This window comes from Rattus rattus, chromosome 12 (genome assembly GCF_011064425.1).
Source record: "Rattus rattus isolate New Zealand chromosome 12, Rrattus_CSIRO_v1, whole genome shotgun sequence".
NCBI classification, from domain to species: Eukaryota; Metazoa; Chordata; class Mammalia; order Rodentia; family Muridae; genus Rattus; species Rattus rattus.
The window spans coordinates 27,780,823-27,808,359 of record NC_046165.1 but is presented as its reverse complement, the minus strand read 5'-3'; positions in this window follow the sequence as shown (position 1 = coordinate 27,808,359).

Sequence of the window (27,537 nt, the reverse complement as noted above, 5' to 3'; positions counted from 1 at the left end):
CTTCAGTGGACCTCTATTCTCTAGATTCCCTTCTTGTTTTCTCACCATCCCACTTGAGATGCTTGTTAGTAACTGTTACAGGTCTTTACCACTGATGAAAGACAGAATCCTACTAGAGGCCAGAAAAAATGTTCCAGACATGGATGGAAGGCCCTCACTCCTGACTGTTGACTTCAATACCCCTGAAGGTAGGGAGTGCTCTGGGTCTGCCCCCAGGCTCCAAGGGTGGGTCTCTGAGGGGCTGGAAAATGCCCTGCCAATCTGGCTAAGATAAGGAAAGGATATGAAGAGAAAGTTACAGAAATTTGAAAGGTTAAGCTAAATTGCTGAGAGTTAGTATAAGTTACAGAGAAAGTAAGGTTAAAAGAGAAAAGAAGGTAAAAAGAACAGGAAGCTAGGGAAGAAAAGAGACAAAAAGAAGAGGAAGCTAGAGAGCTAAAGAGAGATAAAAGACAAGAGAGGAACATATACTGGCCACAGGAGTTAGGGAACCTAGGAAGACAGTTCCTGGCAACAGAAGAGAATTCCTGGCTAAAGATCAGTGTGCCTAATGCAAAGAAAAAGAACTCTGGGTCAGGGACTGCCCCAGAAAGAACAAGAGGGGCCACTGGAGAGTCTCTCGGTCCTAGAGTGCTGGCTATAAACAGAGATAGAAGAAAGCCTGCCCAGTTGTTTTGTGAATACGGGGGGCCTAACACTCTGTGCTCCTATGTCCAAATGGGCTTGTGTCCAGCAAAAGACCTTGAGTACAGGGGACTACTGACAACAAATAATACTCATGGACTACCCGAAGAACAGTGGACCTTGGCGTGGGCCGGGTAACCCACTAGTTCATGGTCATCCTTGACTGCCCCTATCCCTTGCTCATGAGAAATTTGCTCTCCAAAATGGTTTGTGTGGGCTGAATTGACTGGGTGAGGCCATGTGTATACATATCTACAGACTGTGTATGTGGAGCTTAAGACCTGTCTCAGTGCACCAGTACCTGATGCTGGGAGATGTGTGTGTGTGGCTTAGTGCCATTCTGCCTGGAACACACCTTTCCTGCCAGCCGGGCACTGACAATTATCACCCAATCCAGGACTTAAACTGTGGTAGAGTGGCTGATGTTTTGCCTTCAAATAAAATGTCCCAGAGGATGGGACCATGGTCAGCTGCCTTGGACTAGATTCTCCACCGGTTGGGGACAATCTGGTCACCTTGCTGCCCAATCCAGACCTGGAGCCACCATAACACGAGTGTAAAGCACTGGCAGAAGCCCATGGGTGGAGGAAAGACCTCTGCGACTGGCTGATTGATTGACCCCTGCTGAAAGCCGAGGCTACCTTGTCTACAGATGGGAACAGTTCTCTTCATGAAGGTCAGAGATAAGTGGGTGCTGCCATGCTGGACAACACATGTCATCTGGAATGGCTGAACCTCAACCCCCCAGCACATCAGTGCCGCAGATGTCTTTACCATCTCTTGGATGCCCTGATGAAGCCAGCAACTGTGAGTATTATTCATTGCCCAGAACATCAGAAAGGAAGAGATTCAGTGGCATGGGGCAGTAACAAAGCAGATAAAGTGGCTCGGGAAATGGCTATACAGGAGCCTATCCTGGTTACAGGCCTACAAGAGACAGCCACTGAGAACTAGGATCGGACTAAGGGATGGCCTCACTTAGAAAAGGCCCAAATTGCTTAAAAGATAAAAGGACAATGATACACTTGAGGGGAAAGCTATACTCCCCAGAGAACAAAGAAAGACTCACTTTGCCAAATACAGAAATGTACTCACTTAGATAAGAAGCTCATCCAAGTAGTTAAGGTGATGTAATAGACTTTAAGATTCTAGCCAGAGAGACAGTAAAAAATATAAGATATGTCAATAAGTAACTGCTTTACAAGCAAACAGGACAAAGAGACCTAAAGAGTTTAGTGAGAAGTCGAAGTGAACTTCAGTGAGATAAAACCAAAAAAATATGATCACGAGTATCTCCTAGTGCTTGTAGGAATAGACAGAAACTTTCCTCACCAATCAAGAGACAGCCTCTACAATCATCAAGAAGATATTGGAAGAAATCTTCCCCTGATTTGGAATGCCCAAGGTAATCTGGTCAGACAATGGCCCTACTTTCGTTGCCAAGGTAAGCCAGGGTGTGCCCAAGTATTTAGAGGTCGATTGGAAATTACGTTGTATTTACAGACCTCAAAGTTCAGGACAGATAGAGTAAATAAATAAAACTCTAAAAGAGACCCTGACCAAATTGACCATGGAGACTGGTGCACACTGGGTGGCACTCCTTCCCTCTTGCTCTCTTCAGAGCAAGAAACACCCCTTCCAGATTCAGCCTAACCCCCTTTGAGATCTTATATGGGGCCTCAGCTCCTCTGACTTTATTAGATGATGTTACTGAACCAACATGTCATAGTAATAATGATTTATATGCCAAGCTAAAAGACCTACAGGTGATACAGAAAGAAGTCTGGTCACAGCTGACAGCAGCCTATGCTCCAGGGACCCTCGAGACATCTCATCAGTTCCAGGTCAGAGACTCGGCTACATATGATGGCACCGAACCCAGACACTCGAGCCTCACTGAAAAGGACTGTGCCTGGTGCTACTGACCACCTTGACAGCCATCAAGTCTCAGCCCTCACCAGCCGCGTACTAGCTGTTGGGCTGAGAGCTGGGACCTAGAGGGACACTCAACATGATTGCCCTGGGTTCCATCGGGATAGGTATGGGAACAGGCTTGACTCCTACAAAATGATAGAGACACTCAACAAGGTTGGTTTGAGTCTTGGTTCACTCGGTCTCCCTAGATGACTACCCTACTCTCTGCTATAGCTGGGCCATTACTAATAATTTTCTTGACTTTAGTTTTTGGCCCCTGCATGACAAACAGGTTAATTGCTTTTGTTAAAAATCGAGTGGGTGCTGTGCGGTTGATGGTTTGAGACAACAGTACCAGTCAGTTAGGACAACTGGTGAGACCAAATACGAGACTTGATATCAAAATTCTAAGATTAGAATTACTTAGTAGAAGAAGAGGGGAATGAAAAGAAAATTAAACAGATTTAAGGTTTAAAATATAAAATATAAAGAGTAAGTTATAAAATCCACAGACTCAGAGCCAAAAACTATAAAAAACAAGCCCAGACAAGTCCAGGCAGGGCGGTGCCCGCCCTGCAGCCAAGACTGACAGGCCATAAAGATAAAGAAAAGGAATACAGGAATCAGCCCAGCCTTCTAAAATCCTGAACACCCCAGTCAGCACGTACTCTTCTGCTGTGCTGTAATCTCACTGCCATGTTTGAATGAGCCAATCACTTATAGCCACGCCAGAAATTAGCCAATTGTGTGTAACCGCGCCAACCCCCCCAGCTTTCCTATATAAACCCCTGACTTTTGAGTTTCGGGGTCGACTCCTCTGTCTCCTGCGTGGGATACGTGTTGGCCCCGAGATCTCTATAACAGGTCTCCGTAATAAACCTCGCCTTTGCTTATTACATCTAAAATGGTCTCTCTGTGTCTGGGGTCCGCGATTTCCCAAGACTTGAGTAAGGATCTCTCTCTGACTGGGATCTTTTATTTGGGGGCTCGTCCAGTCCAGGATCAGTGTTTCCTGGGGCGCGCCATCCTGAGACTCGAGCTAGGTTTTTTCAATACTTAAGCCAATACAATGTACACTTTTTTAGGAAAATGTCATGACAAATTAAAAATTATGGATAAACATTGTTATTTCATAAATGTTAGACATTATAAAATGTTATATTCTTTATGCTTAATGAAACATTGTCAGTATTTTACTTCACCCAGATTTGTCACAAAGAAAGACTTCTGTCAAACATGCCAACATAAGAGCAAAAATCAAAATAAAGTTTTACCCCACATAAGTACTGAACAAGTACTAAATAATTAGTCACATAGGATATAGAACTATCTAAATATATACCAAGTTCCTCATTGAGAAATAAGAGAAGCATTTTAACTAAACAGATTAAAACCTTCTCCCCCACCTCATGAAAATGGGTACTTGAGATTGCTCATGGATAATCCCCAGACACACCTTCAGTTTCATTAAGATGTATCTACAATATTTATACAGATCTAAGGAAATGATGGCAATGTTCTTGTCATTTTTCTGTATTCATTTGCTAAAGGAAAACTGCACTGATAATTACATACCAATTTTGCGTGTGAATATGTTTGTAACCCCACAGTTGGATGTTTACAGAATGGTTTAACGAGAATGCATAAAATATTATCCACAATTTAAATATTCAAGTTCATTTAAATGTTCATTTAAAAATGTTACTAAAATACACAAGAATGGTTATCTGGAATTTACTTGCAATTTGAAAGAATTGCTAAGTAACATCACTGATTGAATCTTTTTTTTTTTTTGAAACTTTATAATTAGATGACACAAATGTAAATTAGATTTGTTTTCGTCTTTAATGAGAATCCTCACTTCTACTTTTTTTGGTTCAAAACAGACTTGAGTCTTAAATGGGAGAGAAATAAATTCCTGGAATGTATAACAATGGAGATGCTGACAGAATGGCAAACAAGCAACGAAGATTTATTTTTTTAATCAGATTTTCAATTTTGCTTTGTCTTATGTCTCTTCATCATCTTCCTCCTTCTCCTTTTTTCCTTCCTCCTGCTTTTCTTCCTCCTCTTCTTCCTCTTCATCTTTTAGAAAATTTCTGTCCACATCTTTAAACATTAACCCCCATTTCTGAATGTGACATGCTGTTATGCCATCAGTGATGTCACCCTTCCGGAATAACATTCTACTTCATATTATCGGGGATTTCATAAGGATAATAGCACTTAAGCTTAAAAGCAGGTTTGTTATTTAGACCTCTCACGATAATTTATATATCACGTTTAGAAACTAGTTGGTCAGTTTATGTCATTTTAAATAACACTTAATTCAAGATATTTAGTAATATTCAAATGATCAAAACTTATCAGAAAAAGGTTTCACATTAAGACTGTGTGTGTGTGTGTGTGTGTGTGTGTGTGTGTGTGTGTGTGTGTGTGTAATGGAATCTCGGTAATAAACTGCACTAAATAATATTATAGAAGTTCTGTGGCACCAAGATGAAAATATATCCTGGTTAGCTAGTAAAAAAATCCTCTGTCTTTCTCATCTAAGGTCTATTTCTTAAAACACACAAATAATGTTACTGGAAGAATCCAGAACTGTGTATGTATAAACACACAATTTCCACAATGTATTTGGAAAAAATTAAAGTTCAAAAAATGAATCTCTCATGATAAGGCACAGTACACACTAGCATTCAGGGCGGCCTAAGGAGCCTTTTCAGGACCTTAACTAATACTGAACTGGAATTTATGGCCTCAAAGCAGGACAGTCATCCAGGACGAGCCAGTGGGATGGATTGCTGAGGTTAATGAAGATATTTAGTTGGGGTTGGGGATTTAGCTCAGTGGTAGAGCGCTTGCCTAGGAAAGCATAAGGCCCTGGGGTTCAGTCCCCAGCTCAAAAAAAAGAACCAAAAAAAAAAAAAAAAAAGATATTTAGTTGCAGGCTTAAACACGATGGTTAAAAGACTGAGAAGTACTCCGAAGGAAATATCAGAAACACTGTGACATCAGGGTGAGTGTCTAGGGCAGTTGTCCCCTCTTTATAATATTTGTACTGTAATAACAATTTTCCTTTTCCCTTTTAATTTTTATTAGTCATTTCATTCAGCTACATCTCAAGCAAGATATATCTCCCTTCCTGGTTAATCCTCCACAACCTCCCCATCCCATCTGCCCTATACCCACTTCACTTTGCCTCTATGAGGATGTTCCCCCTACCCACAACCTCATCACTGCTCCAGCATCCTCCTAAGCTGGGGCATCCAACCTCCACAAGACCAAGGGCCTCGCCTCCCATTAATGTCCGTCAAGGCCATCCTCTGCTATATATGCAGCGGAAGCCATGGGTCCCTCTCTGTACACTCCTTGGTTGGTGGTCTACTTTGTGGGAGCACTGGGCAGTACAACCACCCTACATTGTTCTTATGAGGTTGCAGCCCCCCTCTTCTCCTCTATTCCTTCTGCCATCTTCCCCACCAGGGTCCCCCAGCTCAGTCTGATGATTGGCCAAGAGCGTCCATATCTGCATTGGTAGGTACCAGCAGAACCTCCCAGGGAACAGCTTCAGCAGGTGATAGGAATCAGCAATCCCCTCATGACAGCAACGAGTTAGGGTTTGGTGTCTGCAGACAGGATGGATCCCCAAGTAGAGTAGCCCCCGCTCCATTGGGTTTGAAGTAATTCTCTTCAACTAGCTGCTAAGCAATCTACCTGAGATCATGGTCTAGTTCCTGAGGGGCACCTGACGGGATTACAAGTAGTAAAGTTAAAAGGCAACTCACAAAGATACAGGAGAGTAGGAGGTCATTCTCGTGAAACAAACTAACTGCCTTGTTTGAGAGTCCCAGGAAATGTGTGAAGAAAGGGATGAAGTCTGTTTTAAGATCATAGACATTTAGGCCTTAAGCTTGTATCACTCTCCCTTTCCCTCCTGGGAGTGACAGCTGTGCTCACATTTTCCAAACTTGGGCTGAATAACATTTTAAAATACTGATTGTTTTTTCATACACATATGAAATAAATGGTCACACATTTAGTACTCGGATACTGCAAATATGTAAATGTAATCATTCTTAAAAATTTGACATATGGAATATTGCATGTTGCTATTGGAAGTCTGAAGATTTCATATGACGAAGTTTTTCTTTGTTGTGGTTTTCATTGTTGCAATGAAAACACCATGAAAAAGCAAGTGGAGGAAAAGGGTTTATTCAGGTTACACTTCCACATCATTGGAGGAAGTCAGGACAGGAACTCAAGCAGGGATGTAACCTGGAGGCAGGAGCTGATGCAGAGGAAATGGAGAAGGCTGCTTACTGGCTTGCCCAGTCTGTCTTCCTATAGAAGAACCCACGATTACCAGCCCAGGGATGGCACCACCCACAATGGGATAGGCCCAGCTGTTATGGCTTCCCTTCCCTCCAACTTCTCCCAGACCTTCGCAAATTCCCCACCCGCCTCTTTCATAAGAATACAAATAGTAGTAGTAGTAGTAGTAGTAGTAGTAGTAGTAATAGTAGTAGTAGTAGTAACAACCACAACACAATGAAATAAAAAAAAACTGAAAAAAAAGAAAAAAGAGACAAAGCAAAAATATAAGAAACATGCACAGACTCAGAGACACACATTTAGATACACAGATATTCTATAAAACACAAAACAGGAAATAATACCATATACACAAAAAATCTTGTAAAGTTTGAAAAGGAAAACTCTCTGCTCCATCTTTATCACTGACACCTTGTAGGTAAGAGAAATTTCAGGTCAAAGATTTTGTGGGTGACTTGATGTCCTACTTTCTCCACTCAAGGTCGTGCTTGCCTACAGGAGATGGCTCCTTCAGTCTCTGTATTTCCAGCTGCTAGGAGTCTCAGCTAGGGTCACTCCCATAGACTTCTGGGAGCCTCCTTCATGCCAGGTCTCTGGTTCATTGCAGAGATGCCCACCTTTACTTCCAACCCTCTCTTGCCACACCCTGTCTACAATTGTTGCTGCCCATCCCAATTCGTGTTCTCTTCATTACCCCCTTCAGCTCAGTTCTCTCCCTCTCTCCATCCAACTCAAATATCTACTTTATTTCCCCTTCTAAGTGAGATTCTGGCATCCTCCCTTGGGTCCTTTTGCTATTTATTTGTGTCTGTGGATTGTAGCATTGTTATCCTTTACTTTATGACGGATATCCACTTACCAATGATTACATACAATGTATACTTTTATGGGTCTGGGATCCCTGGGTGGATGATTCCATCCCAATCAGGATATATTTTAGATGTATCTATTTGCTTGTAAATTTCATGATGCCTTGGTTTTTAATAGCTGAATAGTATTCTATTGTGTAAATATGTCACATTTTCTTTATCCATTCCTCAGCTGAAGGACATTTAAGTTGTATATTGTTTCTGACTATTATGCATAAAGCTGCTACAAACATAGTTGAACAAGTGTCCTTATGGGGTATCTATTGAGGGCAGAGAAAAAAATAGAAATTCTGAGAAACTCATTTATAGTACTTTGAAATCCAAGTAAGAGTGTACCATAGAGCTGGTGCATCATCATGGGTCACTCAAGGTTTCAAGCAAGATAGTAGACATGATTAGAGCACACCATTAAGTAGATGATGCTGGTAGCTTTGTACAGGAAATGTGGCAATGTGAAAAATGGAGACACTATTTTGCAGTACTTGAGCTGTGCCATAAAACTGGCACAAAAAAAAAAGATTTTTTGAAAAAAAAGTTCTGGAAAAGAACCTGCAAAATTGCTGAGTTATTTTGTGCTGGATATTTACTGTCGAACATGGAGCCTTTCCTTAAGACTGGCTGGTAGATTGCCAGTGAGAGTCCATTGCAAAAAACTATTTTTGTATTTGTGAGTAGTTATCAACTCAAGATAGCTTCTGGGTCCATGATGTCCACTTGCTCTCTCATCATTGGGTCTTCACACTAATGTATTTATTTTAAAAATAAGCAAGATGTGTGGTGGAAGATATTCCATGTTTCTGAATCTTTCTTTTAAATTTAACGTTATATGCTGAGGTTTTGTCTGTTTCTATGTGTTGTAATGCCAAGTGAAGCTCCCCAAGGCCTACTTTCCCCAGAGACCAGCCAGATGTAGAACCAAGTAATGCTATATGACCTTACATTACTCCCAAGTTACTTCTGATTGCTGAATAAAGATGCTGATGCCAATAACTGAGCAGAAGAGACAGAGGTGACATTTATGGTTCTCAGATGGAGAGAAGAAGTTGAATGGAGGAAGAAGCCAAGCCGCTATGAGCTAGGTGAGATATAATATAATGTCCATGTGGGTTGGCTAACTGTAGTTAAGAGCAAACCACATGATACATGACAAATTATGTAATGGAATAATTGAGTGAGAAGCAGACTGAATAGCAAAAAGGATAGACATCTTCCCAGCTCTTGTGCTAAGTAAGGCTTATTGTGTGTGTCTTTTATCCAGGAACTAAATAGTTACAGGCAGGATGGAAACCCAGGATTGGGATTAAGTATTTCCACAACAATTATATTATTAAACATTATATTAATTTATGTGGAATGTGAACATTTTAAACATGCTACTTGAATTCTGTACCACAATATATTTTTTTAATTTCTTACTGAAAAAATATTCAAAATATGCATTGGTGTTAATTATTTCAGGTTAATTTGAATAATTAGAATGACCTCTATCAGAAATTACTTATTAAAAGACAATTTGTAAACTAGGATAATGTGGTATAATTACCTGCATATTTCTTAGACTAAAGCTAGGCATGCCTATTATTTAGTCATTAGTGGATCAAACAAGTCAATTAAACTCATATGTTCTGTATATTATAAAGTGGTATCTTATGATGAATATAAAATAACAAATAATAATGAAATTAATGTATGCACATAACAATTACCATGCTCATGCAAGTGTATTAGTGTAAAGCAAAGTATATTGGAACAATAATCTTAGGTAATATCTTATTAATAAATACTGTGTTTATATCAACAAGATTTCACATATCATTGAAATTTCTACTGAATCAATTTTTATAGGTTGAAATTTCCCTAAATTTTAGATTTTGGAGAAAATCAAAATGTTTCTATTTCTTAGGCTTCTTCGATGTTGAAAACGTTTCCTTTAGAAACCTGCTGATTTCCAATACAAAATAGGAAGATGACAGCAGCCTGTTCTGGAGGCTATCTTTCAAAAATGTAACAATGAAACATGAATGACATTACTATGTAATTAAGCATGAAAAATACAAAGGTCACATTTAAAATTATGTTGAAATGAGATTCAAAAGAGCCTCATTGTCTACTTTCTAGATGACAACTTCCTTTCTTCTAATGGACAACCATTTTTGAAAATGAATATTATAAAATAATCTTCATTGCGGCATATCTTGTTTCATTCATCCTATTATTAATTTTACTAACAGCCTCAAGTCTTAAGTGGTATCTTACAATTTGCATTGTTGTGAAGAGACCCCATGACCAAGGCAATTCTTATAAGAACAACATTTAACTGGGGCTGGGTTAAAGATTCAGAGGTTCAGTCCATTATCATCAAGGTGGGAACATAGCGGTATTCAGGCAGGCATGGTACAGAAGAAGCTGAGAGTTCTACATCTTCATCTGAAGGCCTCTAGGAGAATACTGGCTCCCACATGGTTAAGAGGAGGTTCTCCTTGCCTACCCCCATAGTGAAACATTTTCTCCGACAAGGCCAAACCTACTCCAACAAGGCCACACCTCCTAATATTGCCAATTTCAGAGCCAAGCATATTCAAATTACCACATTCCACATCCTGGCCCCTCAGTCAATGGGGACCATAACATAATAAAAAACACATTTATTCCAACTTCCAAAGTCCATTGTAGGAGGAACTGAGTGGCACTTCTGCATAAGCAGGAGGCCAGGCAGCCACAAAGGCATCTTCTGCAACCTTCTGCAGGTTCCTCCCAACAGACAGTTGTCTGAAAGACCAAGGATTACTGATATAGAAAATTGGAAATTGTTTAGAAGAGATGCTTTTTTGAGACCAATGGGTCGGGGGTGGTGGGTATTAAAGGAACTTTCAGCAGCATTCAGAAGAGTTTGCTGTAATATTTCTCACTTGCTCCCAGAGTCTGTGCCATTATTTCTAGGCTATCTCACCTCTAAGCCCCAAGGGCAAGTAAGGTCCAGCAGTGGGCAGTCCAGGTCACAGGCAACAGTCCCCATTGTCTGTAACAGTCTCAACAATGTTTAAAGTCCAAAGTTCAAAGTCTCTTCTGAGATTCATCCAATTACTTAAATGTAATCCCCATAGCAAGATAGGAAACCAGCTGGGCAAATTCCGAACTATACATCTCCATGTCTGATGTCAAAGCAGTCTTCGGATCTTCAACTCCTTTTTCATCTTTGTTGATGGCAACAAACTTCTTTCTTCTGGGGTCGTTCCACTCTATATTAGAAGTTTTCCTCTGCGGGTATCCCACTGCTCTTGTATCTTTAATATTTTGGTGTCTTCAAGTCAACTTCAACTTCACAGCTTCTTGTTCCAATGTCTGGGATCGACACTTGATCTTGTAGATTCCTCCAAAGGGCTTGGGTTACTTCTCAAGCTCTGCCCTCTGTAGCACTCTAGGCTTAGTCTGACTACATTATACTGCTCCTGCTGTTCTTGGTGGTTATGCTGTGGTACTACCATCTCCAATATGCTAGGGTCTTCTCCTGCAACTAGGCTTCACCAGTAGCCACACATAGGCTCTCTTCATGGTGCCAAACCTCAACATGACATGCTGTGATCAGATAGTCAAGACATGGACAATACTGAATATTAAAATGTAGTATTTGGCATGACTTGGAAATGATCATTGAAGAAATTCACTTTGTACTTATTTAACTTTTTATTGAAAACAGAACCTTCTCTCATACATTTCAAACATAATTTCATCCCCCTCCACTCCTCTTAGCTCCCCCTCAACTGTCTTCTCCCCACCTCTTCATTCTTTTCCTTTTCAGAAAAGAGCACTAGTTCAAGAGATTGTGGTCCCAACAGAACAAAACAAACAAACAAACAAACAAAAAACAATAAGACAAGGCAAAGGCGCTCATATCCAAACTGGACAAGTTAACCCAATAGGAAAACTGGTGTCCAAAAACAAACATAAGAGTCTGAGATAAAACCACTCTCACTGTTAGGAGTTCCTATATCTCAGAGGGGAGGTTCCCATAGAGACCTCCAATATAGGCTTTCTGTCTGTCTCTTTATCTCTCTGTCTCTGTCTCTGTCACTGTTTGTCTCTCTCTCCATGTCTGACTCTGGGTCTCTGCTTCTACTTCCGTTTCTACCTATTGCTGGAGAAGCCTCTGGACAAGGCACCAATCTTTGATATCTCTCTCTCTCTCTTGATATCTCTCTCTCTGTGTGTGTGTGTGTGTGTGTGTGTGTGTGTGTGTGTGTGTGTGTGTGTTGTTAATTGTGTTTGGTTCTCCCCTAGGTCTCTGAGCTATCCAGTCTCTGGTACCTGGTCATTCATCTAGTATAGGGAATGGGCTCTTATTCATGTCACAGGTCTCAAGTCAAACCAAACATTGGTTGGTCAATCCCGATTGTCCCATCTTATAGACAGAACAGATTGTAGGTTTTGGATTTTGTGGTTGTGTTTGTGTTCAAGTTTCTCTTTCTGTGGCCTGCAGAGCAGCTTCTTGTGCCAAAGAGAATAGAAAACAGGAATTCATTCTCAGGTTGCCAGACAGTAGGAAAGAGTCATTAGAGACGACTGAAAGCAATTATCATAGAAAACATGTGCCTCCAAGCCTGATGACTTGAACTAGGTTCAGAAAACCACATATAAAAGGAGAGAACAGATTCCTTCAAATCGTCCTCTCACCTCCTTATGTGTAACTCAGCATAGACCTTTGCACATATATTCTAACACAATAACAAGGAAATAAAAATGACAAATATATGCAAAAATATTGACATAAAATGTCACTATAAAATGGTAGTAATAATGGACATTTGGCTAAGCCTTCAGTAGGAAATATAAGGCTTTGGAAAGAAATAGATAATATAAAAATGATAAATTCAACCCATGGAAGTCCATGATTCTACTATAACTTTGCCAGAGATAATGACTAAATAATAATTATAAACTCTGTTGCATATTTAATGCCATTATAATATTTGAAAGTAGAGGTGACAGCTGGAAAGAGTGGCCGAATATATTCATAGGATAAGAGAAAAGTTAGGTAAGGAAAATTCTTTTCGAAAAGAAGTGTACAATTTTAAAATTTGTATTAATAAATCCATAAAACTTTAAATGGGGGTAAATTACATTCACAGCAGCAAATGCTTTAAAGACATACCTACCCTTATTTTATCCCGACATTAAAATTGTAGTGTTGCTTAATTTATTTAATGTTAACCAATAGCATTTACTGATAATTACTATACCTGCAATCTTTTTTTTTTTTTTTTTCTGGAGCTGGGGACCGAACCCAGGGCTTTGCGCATGCTAGGCAAGCGCTCTACCACTGAGCTAAATCCCCAACCCCTATACCTGCAATCTTAAAGCTTAATTACAAATTGAATTATTATTTTGAACTCAAAATATATAGAAATCAAAAGTTTGCTTTGCCTTTCTTTACCATCTAAAATATATATTTCACTAACTGGAAATGTATTTGAATCTTTGGAATAATATAAATATGTCTGACTTAAAGTGAAATTTTTAACCTATAATTTAGCATATAAATATGAATTAGCTGAAAGGTTAAAAGATTAAATGAGCAAGTCAGGTAGATGGTTTTCTGATGAATACTATTTTCTCTCAAATTTCCTGCCCTGTCACCTGTTTGATTGGTACTACATCCATTTACAAATTTGGTCAATGATAGTGATTTATCAATATCATCACAGAGTGATACGGGTTGCAAAAGCAAAACTTGCCACAGATTCAGATATCAGGGTTTTCTTTTTATTTTCTCCTAGTAATTATTGTCACAGTATCATATTGTCAGTACAGGTTAGGTGTGGTGGCACAAACCTGTCATCATAGCACTTGGCAAATGGAGGAAGGGGTTCAATAATTTTGTGTCTACCTAGGGTGTTTGATATGAACCTGAGCATGGTAAAATCCCTTAATAAAAACAAAATTAACAAAGTAACAATGAAAAATTATGTATAATGTATAAAAAGCACTTCAGCAGTTAACAAAAATTTGAGAGCATCCTAGAAGTGATTTTTCTCTCTTAAATCATTGCATATGCATGATGAATTTTTCAGGTGAAGGGATTAAAGTAAGTTAATCACTCTGAATTTGAGTATATGAATTAGGTGAAAGAGCTGTATCAAATTTTCTCAAAAGCATATATGCTTATAGTTAATTCCAAGGTTCTTTGACATATAATTATCCGATAAAACATCACATAGATTGAAGTTGCTTGCAATATGACTTTTGATACAAATGCACACTGAGAATGATTACTCACACAAACCATTTTTAGGACTGCATTTTTATTAATTCATTTTTAAAAATGTTTACAGATAATTTCCAAAATGCGCTTCTTATGAGAGAGCAAATATATGTTTCTGAATGTCACATCAGAAAAATAATTATTACCTTACTTACTTAAAGATAAATGAATTTACTGAAACATGCTGACATGAGAAATTATATCTTTGATTAAAATCACAATAAAGTGAAATATCAAAGTATTCATTTATTTGTGTATTCTAAATATAAACCTAGTATCAGTAGCAATTATGAAGAGATAATTAAATTGCAAGGCACCATATGTGGTGACTTTTATAGTTGCATTTATATTGATTACATGTAATTTTTATAGCCAGTCTCTTTTAACTTTATAAGAGAATATGCCAATTAAATACTTTTACTTTACTTCATTATAAATGAGGCAGTGCAATTGCTGTGGAAATGCTGTCTGATCTGAAATTCACATATTTCCGTACATTTAATATTACTCTTTTTGGCATTTTAAAGAACTATAAATATTATATGTAGTTGTTATGCTTAGGCACTTTCTAAAAGATATTGAATTATATATTTACAGTTATAAAAATCAAATATACTATTCATCTTAATCTAGGAAAATAATATATTCACCAGTTAAGATTAATATTAACACCTGTCTAATTGTTGAGCTTCAAATCCAAGACAAAGGGTTGAGGTGCCTATTAACATATCAAAGCAGAGCCAGCGGGCCACCAGGTTCACCCGGAATCCCTCAGTTCCTATATATTGGATAGTATACTGTCCTCTCTACCCTAACTCTCCAGTCCAGGAGCTTGGATGCCCTACCACCAAAGGCTATCACCTGTATAATCTGGACATCTTAGTTACTCACTTCTTTTATCTTTGGCTTCTGGCTGCTACACCTGGTTCCCCCTTTCTACCATCAACCACATGGCCTGGAACAGCCTGGTCATGGACACTGGATTCTCCCAGATGTCTCTGCTTCTGGCTATGCTCTCCCATAAAACTATAATAAACTTTCTCCTAACCATACCTAGGAGCAGTCATGCCTTGTTCTTTCCTTTCCTTTCTATTTCTTTTTTAATTTCATTCACCAATAAATTTGGGATATTTGTACCTCATTTTATTCCATGCTCTTTAGTGCTTAATCACTTTATATTTTACCATGTGATGATTACAGATATTACACAATAGTTCAATTAAAAATATTTGTTTAACTCAAAATTTAAGGGTACTTTTGAAGCAGCATTAGAGTTCTCCTTCTATTGAATGTTACAAATAAATTTATATAAAAGTCAATTATTGATGATCATTTCATTTTAATCTATATGAAAGCAAGTAATTTTTAAAAAGACATAATCTTATTTTGAGAATGAAATTATTATTATTATTATTATTATTATTATTATTATTATTATTATTATTATCATTATTTTCACTTCATTAGAAAAAATATGTCCTACTAAATGTAATGGTACTAATTTAAAAAAAAACTCTGAAGTTTATGTCTTCAACTTCACATATTATAATATGGTTGAACATTTAATGTGCTCAAAATCCCTTTATTACTGCATGATAACATTTTCATGGTTTTGAAATATAAAATAGGAGTACATTCTAAACAAAATTTTCTTGAGAAATCAAACTGTTCCTCCAGAAGGGAATTTCTAATATCCCTCTAAAGATATCAATATAAAAAGAACAAAATGCACCAGCAGTAGTTATAGAAAAATACATAGCTAATTGAGCCACAGGAGGATCAGACCTTTGATGTTGGACACAGCAGCACAGAGACAAAGAATACAAATTTCCTCAGATGTCTGAACTCAGGGCATAGTACTGCTGAGCTCTAGTGATGAAGCTACCCACCACAGTACAGTGCTGCTTCTCTTGCAGATCCCATTTAAAATACTTTCCTGTCACTTAGAAACAAACAAAGTATTTTTTTTTAATTGTCAACTCACTATAGATACGAAGTCACATCAGTATACTGCCATAAACAAACCCAGAAACATGCAAAATGACTTCCTGGTAAGGTAGATTTTGATTGTGGATTTACGAGATAAAGAATTGCATGTTGTAAATCTTATTTCACCTTGTATCTCTATCTGATGGTATATTTTGTAGGATTAGTTATTTTATAAAGTATGAATGTTTAAATAATCAATAACCTGCCCACCACCAACTTCTCATTATTTTTATAATACAAATCATACATTACTTTCCCATCATATTTATCTATGTGAAATTATTTCCTTTTATGCATATATGCATATGCTTAATGAGAATGATTGGAAAAAATAAAATTTTGTAGCACAAAATAACCTAATGAATTTCATAGATTGATGGTTTTCATAAGCACATTCAGAAATTTGAACAGAAGGAGGATGATGCAATCTATGTTGTAAGATTTACTGCGTGAGCCAGAGTATGGCAAATACATAGGCGAATGCCAGCAGCAAGCCACTGAACTGAGGACGGGACCCCCGTTGAAGGAATCAGAGAAAGGACTGGAAGAGCTTGAAGGGGCTCGAGACCCCTTATGAACAACAATGCCAAGCAACCAGAGCTTCCAGGGACTAAGCCACTACCAAAGACTATACATGGACTGACCCTGGGCTCCAACTGCATAGGTAGCAATGAATAGCCTAGTAAGAGCACCAGTGGAAGGGGAAGCCCTTGGTCCTGCTAAGACTGAACCCCAGTGAACGGATTGTTGGAGGGAGGAGTGCAATGGGGGGAGAATGGAGAGGGGAACACCCATAAAGAAGGGGAGGGGGAGGGGGAGGGTTTAGGGGATTGTTGGCCTGGAAACCGGGAAAGGGAATAACAATTGAAATGTAAATAAGAAATACCCAATTTAGTAAAGATGGAGAAAAAAATTATATACAATATACATATACAATGGGTTCATATATACATAAATAATGTATCTTAAAATATCTCTTGTTTAAGAATTATGCTTATTATTTTTAATGTTTTTAAATGCTAATTTTTATTTTATTTAAAAATGTTAATTATTTTAAATCACTATTAACAATTTATCCTAACTTTTTTTTTAAACTAAGATTCTAACATGGAAAGACTGAACTGTTTATCATTAAATCACCTTGGCCTGACACAACCCTTTGTATAATAATCTCTCCACAACCCTTTGAACAACAGTATCTTCTCTTTTTCCCTCTCTTCAGAGGCCCCAGGTTCCTTTGGGGTGTCACATTCTTAAGATTTATCCTAATTTCTGTACCCCAATTCTCCATTGGCCTATTGCTTCACCCAGCCTCTAGTACATAAGAACTCAAACTCACAATCACAGACTCTTGTATGACAAACTGAAAAGCGCTAAAGTCGGTCTAAACCACACTTAGTGCCATGTTTCCTACATAAAGTCACCATTCTCGGGCTAATATACTTAGCAAAGACAGTCTCTGCCCCATCTCTATTCCCAAAGTTCCTTCCTTAAATTGGTCAAAATAAATATTCTCCAGGTATATGCATTCTGAAAAGAAGAGCTGAAATGGGAAAAAGGTTGCAAAATGTGATTCTGTGCTTCTGATGTAATCTCAAATGAAGCTACCTTGACTGAGTGATAGAATCACCATCCCACGTCAAGCCACAAAGGGGCTTCAGGGAAACTCAGACTCTCAGTGCAAAGGTCTTGTGAGACTTGATTTTATTGTAGATTTTTGATCAATCTCATCCAAAAGCAAACAAGACTTAAATGTCTCTGATTTCGGAGCTAAGAAGACTGTTCAGAAAGTAAAGTGCTTCTCTTTTACAGTCATGAGGTCATCCCTGAAACCAATATAAAAGGCCAAGATGGTGTGATCTCAGGAGTGGGGAGAAGAAAGCAGAAGGATACTTAAATGGCTAGTATTGTATGCCAATTTGGTATAAGCTGGAATTATCACAGAGAAAGTAGCTTCAATTGAGAAAATGCCTCTATGAGACCCAAGTGTAAGGCATTTTCTCAACTGGTTCTCAAGGGGGAGGACCCAGCCCACTGTGGATGGTGATGTATCTGAGCTGGTAGTCTTGGATTCTATAAGAGAGCAAGCTGAGCGAGCCAGGGGAAGCAAGCCAGTAAGAAACGTCTCTCCATGGCCTCTACATCCGCTCCTGCTTCTTGATCTTCTTGAGTTCCAGTCCTGACTTCCTTTGGTGATGAACAGCAATGTGGACGTGTAAGCTGAATAAACCCTTTCCTCCCCAACTTGTTTCTTGGTCATGATGTTTGTGCAGGGATACAAACCCTGACTAAGACAAATAGGGGTATTCCTGTGACAACCTGACCATGTTTTGGGGAGGACCGTGGAAGGACTTTGAAATTTTGAGCTAGAAGAGCCATTGGAATGTTAAGAGCTCTGTAGGGTGTTCTGTAGGAGCTTGGAAGATAATGTTGAAAACAGTGCAGAAGATGGAGGCCTGGCTTGTAAAATTTCAGAGGGAATATTAAAGAGTCTTGTCAGGGCTGTTGCTATTTTGATTGTGATGATTCTGTGGTTTTGGTTAGTTGGGGCTGAGGAATCAGCTGTGATTAACAAGACACCCAAGCTACTAAAGTGAACCATTGCATTGCTGGTACTATTGATGCTGGTCAGCTGGAGCTAAGAAATTAATGGTGATTAAGAAGAGACCAGCATCAATTATGTGAAATCTTCTGGGAAGTGTTTACTGAGATCACAAAGAGGCTGTGTTCCAGAGAAAGCCAAGGTGGTACCTGGTGCTGTGGCTGGACTTGGTAATATGTACCCATCACCCAGGTGGTACTGGTTTTGAAGGCATGAAGGGGTCATGAAGAGCAGCTGAGGCTGGGCACTGTGAGAGGCCATGGAAGGCCAGTGGTGCAGGTGCAGCCTCAGTTGCAATTGATGACCCAGGACTGAAGGCCTCATGGAAAGGAGTTGAAGCTTGGTAACATGAAGAGAACCTGTGAGAAGTTATTGGTGAAGCCTAATTGCAGTGAAAGACAGTAGCATTTTAGAGATGCCAGTACCATGAGATGACCACCAAGAGCAGCAGCAACAGTAGATACAGGCATCTGCAGCCTAGAAGACAAGATGTGTGCTACAAAGGGCAGAGTTGTAGGAGTTACCCAAGCCCTTGGAGAAGCCTAGAAGATCATTGGTGGATTCCAGACATTGGAAGGTTAGAGTTTGATTTTGCTTTTGATTGTGACTGTACCCTGTTATTTTTCTCTCTTGAAGTTAGAAAGTATTTTAGTGGAGTTCACAGTTAAGAGACTTTGGTTTTTAAAAGATATTGGATATTATAAATGAATTGAACTTTCAATATATAAAGACTGCATGACTCTTAAAGTTATTTCGATCTTGGGGATAAATAAGAAAATAAGGTTTAAGGCTTTATAGTGATGTGTCTGTGTGTCAAGTTGACAAGTGGTCAATTGTACTGGCTGGTTTTGTGGGTCAACTTGACACAAGCTGGAGTTATCGCAGAGAAAGGAGCTTCAATTGAGGAAATGCCTCCATGAGACCCAGATGTAAGGCATTTTCTCAACTAGTGTCCAAGTGGGGAGGACCCAGCACATTGTGGGTGGTGGTGTCCCTGGGCTGGTAGTCTTGGTTTCTCTAAGAGAGCAAGCTGAGCAAACCAGTAAGAAATGTCTCTCCATGGCCTCTACATCACCTCCTGCTTCCTGATCTCCCTGAGTTCCAGTCCTGACTTCCTTTGGTGATGAACAGCAACATGGAATTGTAAGCTGAATAAATGCCCCCCCCCAAAAAAAGGATTTATTGTGTGATAGTCAGGTTAACTAACGTAAATGATGTGGATTTAACAAATTTAAATCTTAAGAATTTCATGAGACAACATGATTATTTTATTGAAATAGCAAATTAAATGTACATGTTTCTTTCTGTTTAATAATATAGAGGAGGAATTTCCCCAGTGATTCTACTCATTTCCAAATTCAATGTACCAGTAAAGAACACACAGATATAAACAAAACAAAACAAAACAATAGTAGTAAATATAGTGAAATGAGCAATTGTAAAAAATTAATTATCTAAATTATATAAATCATGATCAGAATTTCTACCTCCATAATAATTAGTTCACTTGAAAGATGCTTCATCTGTCTTATGATAGCCTCAGGTGGAACAAATTAGACAAGGATGAGATTTTACTTTATCCTAAAAGTCATACATAAGGTGTTAGATAATCAATTATAACTATAAAGGCTCCAGAAAGGTAAAATAGAGCTATTCAAAAACTGATGTAAATGTATTTTGAATATACACTGACAGTCATCTTATAGGCTAATACCAAGAATTATTTTCTGTAATGTTTGCATGTAAATTGCTAGCTCAGAATTGGAGACATTTCTATAAATAATATGAAGTGATGGTGAGAGAAAAAATTATAGGACAAATGTTGGCAAATTTATCCAGAAAACATTTGAAGAGAAACCTCTAAGAAATCTAGAGAAAACGCTACTCTAAGATAAACAAGACATACACTTATGTTATGTAGGCCTTACTGGAAGCTGAACAGAAGTATGAGTAAATATTTATAACCTGGGATCTTAGTGCTTTCGATATTGACTCCATGACAGCCTTCAAATTGGCAGTTCTGGAGACTAGGCCTAAGAACTGGGCAAATCCAGACAGCTCAAGAAAGCCCAGGCAAGTCAGTTTCTAGAAAAGAAACAAAACTTCAGGCAACTAGTCAGAAAACTGACCTACCCTCAAAAGCTGCCCTGCTTCCTGGCCTGAGGCAGAGACAATGAGTCAGCAGCAATTTCAGACTTCCTCGGCAAGTTTCCAGACCTAGTCTGCAAGAGTTTCCAGCCCCCACAACCCATTAATGGTTCCAAATGTTCCAGAATGTCACTAGAGATGAAGAGTGATAAACATCAGCTACCCTCGGAAGTCCCCTAAGGTGCTCTAAATTGGGCCTGTGAGAGCTTTCTCCATCTTGTTAATTGGAGACCCCAACATGCTGGACTTCTGCAGAATTAAATAGTCTTTGTGTTTACATGCTATTTGAGTATGAGATATCATTCTTCCATGATCCTTGGACACTTACAATATAGTCCAACAGACAAAAATAGACCTGGTGGGGTTTAGAGAACACATTTTTTTTCTCACAATATATAAGCTCAGCACCTCAAAGTTTCAGGTGTTGGTGACTTTTTGTTTGGTGAGTGAGAGCTCCATATTTCCAAATGCTACCTACTTAAGGGAGAGGAAAGTTAATGATCTGACAATACAAGGGAAAAACAAACAAAGAAACAAAAATGTGAGGTCACTCCACCAAGCCTGTTATTGTAGGACCCGATCAGCCCTACTTCTGGGAGTTCCCACTCATGAAAACATGGAGATGGAGAGCGATGCAATCAAGTAAGAGGTTTAATGATCCAGTGCACTGGGGTGGCGCTGTAATCGGGACAGAGGCGACACCCAGTAACAAAAGCACACACCTTTTGTACACTTGTGGAGGACAGCCTTTGGCAGCAGCTTGAGTTGGTCCTTGATGATGCACATGGACCCTTACATTCATCAATGGTGAGATATCTTTGGCACACGGCTGGGGAACTGCAAAGAGCCCTTCCCTTTTCTAGGTTACTCAGATGGGGGATTGCTTAGGATGGTTAGCCTATTTCCTGGAACAGAGTGTTATCCTAAATTCTTTGGATGTCATGTGGTCAGGCATTCCCAGAGCAGCCTTCTCAGTATTCTCTGCCCTATATCTTTGTGTAAGGATTACATTTCTAAGTGTCTTCTTATTTTTTTTAAAGTTTTATTTATTTTATGTATATGAGTATACTGTAGCTGTCTTCAGACACACCAGAAGAAGGCGTCTAATCTCACTACAGATGGTTGTGAACCACCATGTGGTTGCTGGGAATTGAACTCAGGACCTCTGGGAGAACAGTCAGTGCTCTTAACCTCTGAGCCATCTCTCCAGCCCTCCAAGTGTCTTCTTGAGGAAGTGGTGGTCTCACCGGTCTCACCCTACTTTGTTTACCAATGCAGTCACATCGTTATGGTATCTAAGCTGAAAGAAAAGTTTCAATCCAGAGGAAAGATTCAGTCTTCATCTTGAAGATTAAGGAGCACTGAGGGAATCGGAGCCAGAATTTTCCTATTGACTAGGAAATCTTAATTAAAAGGAATCTTAGGCTACTGTAAAAAATAAAAATAAACTGAACTCTTAGAGAAATCTTGATACACTTGCACTATAATTTGAAAAGAATTCTTAAGTAGTGACTCCCGAATTCCATTCCTGGTTTACAAGTAAAAGGGAGAAAAGTTCAGTTGCAGTCTAACAGTTCTTCTCATCAATGGTGGCAAACATTTCAAGGAACCTATCCAGTGAGTTTGCCAAGGTCATCCTGTTGGACCCAAAGGACCACCACCAAAGATCATCCCCAAAGACCACTGAAACCAAAAGACCAAAGATTCGATGAAATCAGCAAGAGGATTTTTATTCCAAGCACGCTGGGGTGCACAGTCTTAAGCCACGTGGGGGTAGAGGACTGCAGACCCTGAGTGCAGAATCTGGACAGCTTTTATAGGGTTTACAACAAAGCCTGCGCATTGCACACCAATCATTTCATTGTATCAAGAGGCCTCGTGGTGAGAGCCAATCAACTTGTGCCACTCCGTAGTTTCTAGGCCAATCAATTTAAATTATCCGAGCCCACGCTCCATGGGCCAATCAGTTTCCTATAGTCTTGGAGGTCCACATTTGCACAGGCTTCCGGGGGTGTGACGGATTGTAGTTAAGACAGGTCACAAGGGCTTTCCTTTTATGACACAAGCAGTTTACAGAAGCTAGATAAGTGGTTAGTCAGCTCATTTCCTGTTATCTTACTAGGCTGGGATCACATACTTAAGGGTCTATCTTATGTCCTTTCACCTAGTTCTGTGTAGAGAGCAGGGTTTTACCTACTTGCTAGTAGAGAGCAGGGTCTGGAATTTGAGGTATTTAGGGCTTCTCAGGGGTGAGGTAGTATTTTAGCATTTCTAAACTTCTGACTTCTTGGGTGCATTTCTCACTCTTTCAATCCAGCAATCTTTTCACCCTAATTCAGCCTTTGAGATCAATTCAGGCCTACCTTCAATTCTGTTAATAGCATTATTTCAACCTATTTCTTAGAATTAATATTGAAAGTCATTAATGAAGCATTTCTAAAAAAATTAATTTCAAATACAGACAGTAGAACACAAGTTATAAAGCTATTAAAACACCTTAAGAGTTCTGAGTGTTTAAATTCTGAGAGGTTAAACAATTAAAACATCCTTATAATTCTGAATCACAAAGTAACTTTTCATTTACAAAACAGAATTTTAATGTCATTTTATTTAGTTAAAGTAGCTTCAATTATGCATCAATTTATGATTATAAAAATATTAAAATATACATATTGATTGAATCAAAAATCATTATTATTATTTCACTACTCTAAAACCAACTTGCTCTGTCTAGCAAAACTCACCTTACATTCATGCCTGTACTCAACGTCCATTTTTGTGTCACTGTGTACTTAGCCCCTGAACCATTTTGACAGTGATCTCACATCTTCTGTACTCTGTAGATACATGGTGAACAGACTGCCGCTCATTTTAAAATTAGTTACTTTGTAACGCTAAAGTTAGGATAGCATAAATCAACTCATTTTATATAGGTCTAATTATATCTTGTAAATTATCGTCAGTGTTAGGAAAACTGCTCAAAATATTGTGGTGCTTAGATAATAAATTTATACAAAGAAATAAAACAAGTGAGGGTGAAACTTCCAAGTATGTCCTATACACCTGCAATGGATGACATATAAATCTGCATATTAGTTAAAGTTTTATAAATCCTCTACCTGTCAATTTTCATCCTTATTTACTATGAGTTCTTTTCATGATTATTTCATTTTCTGGTCTAAGTTGAGAATAAGTTGACACTTTTACTTTGAGGTATTTTATTCTGTGCAAATGCCCTTTTCAGTATGCATATATAAGAGGAATAGGAATTCTCTACTTTGAAAGCACCCAATCGCCTGTATTAAAAATTACAATTTATAGAGAGTCATTTATGCAGAAAAACCAAAGAATCAAAATTTGCACGGTACTTAAGAAGGAAGCCTGCTTCAGTTATATTAGGTCATTTGTAAATTTTAAATATCATTTGAGTGATAATTTCCTGTGCTTCCAAGCTCATAAAACATATCATCCTAACGGTGTTTTGCTGTGAATATTTCTGAAAGCTAAAAATAGTCTTTGTCTGATTAAACTTTAAGATTCATCAGTGAGGCAAATCATCTCTCCAAATTGCTCAAAGACTGTCTCCGTAGATACTTCTCTGCCCATACTGAATACAGAAGAGCTAATGTGTGAATCAAAGTTTTAAGTTTTAATTATCATGCCTAAGAGATTCATGAAACAAGATTGCCTCTAATATGTAAGCCCATTGCCCAAGGACAGGTAGTTCCTGAAAGGCCATTGTTTATGGGAGATAAAGAATCACATGTTTTCACTCCCCTAAACAATTTTGTTTGTCTCATCTGACCTGGACTGGATGTGTTCAATCACATGTGGACATGGAGAACATGGGCAGGAATGTGGCAGGATGTATGGATGCTTACCTCTGATTGGATATAGGCAGGAAATGCATAGGCAAGAAATGTTTTAGAATATATGCTTTCCCCTGATTGGATCCAAGGAAACATATAGTGGCATCTTGAAGTTGACTTTTTAAGCCATTGTAAGTCTTGACTCAGGTCAAGACTCAAGTCTTGACTATTTTCTAGAAACCTACAGGTGGATCTGGCCAGAACATCCATCAACCTTGTCAGTACTTAATTAAAGCTGGGTTCAAATTTTGCTTTAAACTGTGATAGTGGTCTTATTCTTGACCAGTGGGCTTAACACAAGAATTTACCAGTGCTACTGTACAGTTGTACAGCCATTTTATAAATGATATACATTGTCACTCTTCTCTGCTTAGTAATACTAGCTATAAAATAAATTTAATATCATCCTCAATAATCAACTATAAAGTGATTAACTTAATATACCTAAATATTTATTACTTAGCCGCTGAAATATTTTGTGAAAAATGTACAATATTTAAATAATGCTTTAATGATGTATTTGATTTTAAATACAATCTCTTTTTGGAATGATGGGTCTTGCTTCATATGAAAACTTCGAATCCTTTAATTCTTCTCTGTACAGAGAATCTACATACATGTATGCATATATCTTGATGTTTGTCAAATGCGTGTAATTCTTTTCAGCCAGCCAGTGGGTAAACATCTTTGCCACCAAGCCTGGCGACCTGAGTTCAGTCCCCAGAACCTACAGTATAGACAAAAAGGATCAACTTTTGCAAATTGTTCTCTGGCCTGCACAAAGTACAAAGGCACATACACTATGCTTTCCCAGAAATAAATGATTAATAAACAAACAAATAAATGTAACTTTAAAATGTTGTGTGTTACTTCTTGGAGTTTGAGAGAAGATGGATTAGCAGTTAAGCTCACCTGCTTCTATGCACAGGCTCCAATATAGATATGGATTATAACACCCTGTAAAAACAACTCTAGAGGATCTGACAACCTCTTGTTCTTGAAGTCCCATTTATGGATCCTGATCTTAGAGCACTGGCCATTGGTGTTCTGTTCAGGAAATTATCCCCTGTGCATATGTGTTCAAGGCTCTTCCCTAAATTCTTTTCTATTAGTTTCAGTGTATCTGGTATTTTGTGGAAGTCTTTGATCCTCTTGGACTTGAGCTCTGTACAAAAAGATAAGAATGGATCAATTTGCATTCTTCTATAAGGTGACCTCCAGTTGAGCCAGCATAAATGTTTGAAAATGCTGCTGGGTTTTATTTCCTCCATTGGATAGTTTTAGCTTCTTTGTCAGAGATCAAGTGACCCTAAGTGTGTGGGTTCATTTCTGGGTCTTCAATTCTATTCTATTGATTTGCCTGGTTGTCTTTGTACTAATATTATACAGTCTTGATCATGATTGCCCTGTAATATAACTTGAGGTCAGGGATGGTGATTCCTGCAGAAGTTTTTTTATTGTTGAGGATAGTTTTTCCTATCCTGGGTTATTTGTTATTCCAAATGAATTTGCAAATTGCTCTTTTGGAATTATGGGGATTGCACTGAATCTGTAGGTTGCTCTTGGCAAGATGGCCATTTTATGAAATTAATCCTGTTTATCCATGACCATGGGAGATCTTTTAATCTTCTGAGATCTTCTTTGATTTCTTTCTTCAGACACTTGAAGTTTGGGTCTTACAGAAATTTTCACTTGATTGGATAGTCATAGCAAGATATTTTATATTATTTGTGGCTATTGGGAAGGGTGTCTTTTCCCTAATTATTTCCTCAGCCTGTTTATCCTTTGAGTAGAGGAAGGCTTTTTATTTGTTTGAGTTAATTTTATATCCAGCCCCTTGCTGAAGTTCTTTATCAGCTGTAGGAGCTCTCTGATGAGATTTTCTTTTATGTCACTTAAGTATACTATAATATCCTCTGCAAATAGTGATATTTTTACTTCTTCCTTTCCAATTTGTATCCCTTTGACTGCTTTTTGTTGTCTAATTTCTCTGACTAGGAGTACAAGTAGTATACTGAGTATGGAGGGAGAGAATGAGCAGCCTTGTCTAGTCTCTGATTTTAGTGTGATTGCTTCAAGTTTTTCTCTATTTAGTTTGATGTTGGCTACTAGTTTACTCTATATTGCTTTTACTGTGATAAAGTATTGGCCGTGAATTTCTGATCTTTCCAAGACTTTTATAATGAAGGGGCATTGAATTTCGTCAAATGCTTGTCTAGCATCTAATGAGATGATCATGTAGTTTTTTCCTTGTGTTTGTGAATTGTTGCCATAACAAATAAAAAATGGATCAGCAGCTACAGATTCCTGTGCACTTCCCAGCTCTATGCTGATCTGTGGGAGTGACATGCTTAGGCTTTCTCTCTGCCAGCTGGTTTTTCACAATGTCACCTTGGTGCATTATTACCATGCCTTATACATGTTAGCCCCAGGCATTCTATAGCCACCTTCTCCTGGCTGTCTCTCTTCATGCCAGGAACTTTGCTCCCATCCCCAGTAGCCTGGTCAAGTCAAAGTTGTAGAAATTTGTAATTTATCAGTCAAAATTATATGTTAAAATCTCAATCCACAGTACATTCACACAACAAATTCACTGCCGATTACTAAAGATATAAACAACCTGCCTAGAAAAGATAAAATTGACCTAGTTTACCTGGATCTGGATCATCCTGCTCCATCATCTCCATCTTCATTCTCTCGCTTCTTCTCCTCCTCTCTCCTTCCTAGATTTAAAAGAAGGCTAGGTGGGGAAAAAAATCTAGCCTTCTTTTTCTTCCAATGATAGGCTTCACCTCATCCTTGCGGCATAATGACATCATCCTACAGTTTACATAGTAGACTATGCTTTTGGACTTCTATATATGGAAC